This window comes from Candoia aspera, chromosome 4, assembly GCF_035149785.1.
Source record: "Candoia aspera isolate rCanAsp1 chromosome 4, rCanAsp1.hap2, whole genome shotgun sequence".
Lineage (NCBI taxonomy): Eukaryota > Metazoa > Chordata > Lepidosauria > Squamata > Boidae > Candoia > Candoia aspera.
The window spans coordinates 110,372,920-110,375,912 of NC_086156.1; the positions used below are offsets into that span (position 1 = coordinate 110,372,920).

Consider the following 2,993-nt stretch of genomic DNA (forward strand, 5'->3'; position numbering starts at 1 on the left):
TGTTGAACAAAACATTCCAAGCAAACTCTGAAGTAAAGGATAAATTCAGCTGGGGGGGAGGTCAGCAAAGCTGCGCCTTGCCCAAATTTTCTTCCTGAGGTTGCTACGAGTTCAGGGCACCAAGACTGTGCATGTAAACATCAGGGCAGGTGTGCCGGAAGAGAGCCGCCTATTCTGCAAGAATTTTAGACTACTCAGCTTGCATGCAGGATGCCCTATTCAAAGCGATGTTGTTGATGCATTTTTTCTTGAAAAGCATGCACTACGCAGAACCAACCTTGCCATTTCATTTGGTTTCCGTTTCAGGGACTAGCCTTCAAAAATAATGAGGTTAAAACACCGGCGCATTCCCATTGCACGGCTGGCCAAGGGACAATGGGAATTGTCTTTAATTCATAGCCGAATGTGATTAAGCTACAGCTCCCGTTGCCTTGAAACCCCCTTTTAAGAAGGAAGCAGGTCCTCTCTGCAAAATTACTGCGGGAGCAGTTTAGGTACACACGGGCAGAATACAGAGAGTGGTAGTCGTGGCCGAGTGGTTAAGGCGATGGACTAGAAATCCATTGGGGTCTCCCCGCGCAGGTTCGAATCCTGCCGACTACGAGAAAGGTGCTGCGTTCGAAAAGTACCGATTAAAAGTCCATTTTGCACGGGGTTAAATTAAACTGGGCGCTTCAGTCTGAAGAAAAACTTATGAGTGAAATGTCAGAGTGGACCATCCTCCAGTTATCTGGGATTATTAAACCCCCCCCCCCCCATTCCTGCAAGCTCAGAGCTTTAATTAATTTAATTAAATTTTATGTCGGCCTTTATTATTTAATTTTATGTCGGCCTTTATTATTATTTTTTTATAAATAACTCAGTTGAAGTCATAACCTAAAGCAGTGTTTCTCAAACTTGGCAACTTTAAGATGCATGGACTTCAACTCCCAGAATACCCCGGGGGAATTTTAACCATTTTCGGGAGAGCTAATGTAGGCAATACTGGGGTAAATTCCTGATTTGCCATTAGCAATTTTTTTGTTTACTGAAACAATGTAGGATCTTTTTATGCACACTTGCAATAATTCCAAATCAATGCAAAATGCATCTTATGTTTATGGCGCAAGGTTGGGTTGGTAGCTAGAAAGTGGATGAGAGAATAAAACTAAGGCTACTGGTATTGTTCAGTTTGAATGTTGGCTGGGTCCAAATCCCCACTTGACCCCAGGGCTGTCTGGCTGATCATGGGTCAGCCATCTTCCCTCGGCCCAACCTACTCCACAGGGCCATCATTGTGGGTATATAGTTAGGGAAGACCTTGATGAAAGCTGCCTTAAGGTGCGTGAGGAAAGGCAAGATGAGAAAGCTGAAAATAGCAGTAACAATGGGAGGGAAGTGGCTTAAAACATTTAGCTTAGAAAAAAAAAAAACAGCTAAAAAGGGGAGGCAGTGAAGTTTTGGAGGTGAGTTGAAACAGGCACACGGAAGGGTTTTTTTTATACAGCCCACCATTTATCTATGGAAGGCTTTGTCCCCAAGACACTCTGATGGCTGCTGACTTGGAAGGCTTAAAAGGAGATCAGTTAATTCACTTTAAAAAAAAACACATAGGGCAGAGTGACTGATGACTCTCAGCTTTGAAGCTGCCTCGATTGGGGCCGTATTTTATTTATTTATTTTGCATATTTATATAGCCGCCCATCTCACAAAAATGTGACTCAGGTTAGCATACAACATAACAGCTAAAACTCCGTAACAATCTAACAACACTCAAAGAGAAATAAAATAAACCTATAAAATCCAAGAATGTGGGAGAATCACTTGATCCCTGCCACCTTGCAGGGATCCCCAAGGCTGGTGAAAAAAACAAATGTTTTATTCAGAGTATTCTTTCAGAGAGTAGCTTTGGGGGAACCCTGGCAGAAGAGACCATGATCTCCTCCGGCTTCTGAGCACCCTGGATCAGAGGCGTCTGCTCCATCACAGTGAGGGGCGAAATGCTGGAGGAAGATGGGCCTTGGGGAAATCCAGTACGGCTGCTTTTACAGTCATCAAGCTTGGTGTGGCTTCCTATCTACTGCTATGACCCAGGAGAAAGTACCTCTGATCCTCATCTTTTCTATGTTCTTTTGGTAGATGGGCACTGAATTCACTCAGACAGGAAGCTATTCCTTTCATCTTTATGCATTCCCAAACTATGAATGACCTAACTTTTCAAGTTCCCAAACCCTGTGAGGGGATGGAAACACTCATGTATTTTTCTTAGCAAGCAAATAGAAATGGTCTACAGTTGCCACTTTCCAGCATTTTTTAAAAATCTGGCCTAGGGTCCAGGAATATCCTGGTGGTGCCCCATCCAAGTATTAACCACGTTTGATGCTACTATGCTTTTCAAGATCAGCCAAGCTCGTCTAGTGTTCTCCCACTCAGCTGGCCAAATGAAGTCTCCCTCGGGTGAAGCTGGGTTTGCCTTTGCTTTCTCCTTTTCTCCTTCCCAATCTAGCCTCCAGCCCTCGGATCTCCCGGTGGCCCCCCATCCAGCTAAGCTTTCAGAGCTCAACCAGGCGGCACGTAGCTGGGGGCGCCGACGGACGACTTGGACTCAGCGAGCGGTAGTCAGCAGACAGATCGCCGCAAGGAAAAGCGATCCAAAGGGCCGCCCCCACTCCGCGGGGCAGAGAGCAAAGCGCTCGGACGCCCGGATTCCCCGCTCTTCCCCCGGCGGGCTCTCGGGAGGGGGGAAGCCGGATGCCTCGAAGGAGGGCAGGGCCGCGCTGGTTGGACGACCCGTGATGTGCGAGTGTGCCAGTAAGCCAGGCTTGCTGGATCCCCCGTTTTGCCTCACCCTCCCTCCTTCGCGATCAAAGTTTGCCTCGCGCAACCCGGGCTCCCCTCAAGGCCGGGGAGGGCGGCCAGGCGGGGCGGGTTGCGGGGAGGAAGCCGGAGAGCCAATGGGGAGTGCGGGCGGGCCCCTGGCCGCTTCCCTCCCGCCCCTCGCCGGGGGAAGTTCT

The 2,993-nt window shown here is 48.2% G+C and overlaps 1 non-coding gene across 1 annotated transcript; it reads left to right on the top strand.

Annotated features, from left to right (window-relative positions):
- Nucleotides 1–521: 521 nt before the first annotated feature.
- TRNAS-AGA (transfer RNA serine (anticodon AGA)) lies at nt 522–603 on the top strand. Its single transcript has one exon. It is a non-coding gene; the product is annotated as a tRNA-Ser (tRNA).
- The last annotated feature ends 2,390 nt before the right edge of the window (nt 604–2,993 follow it).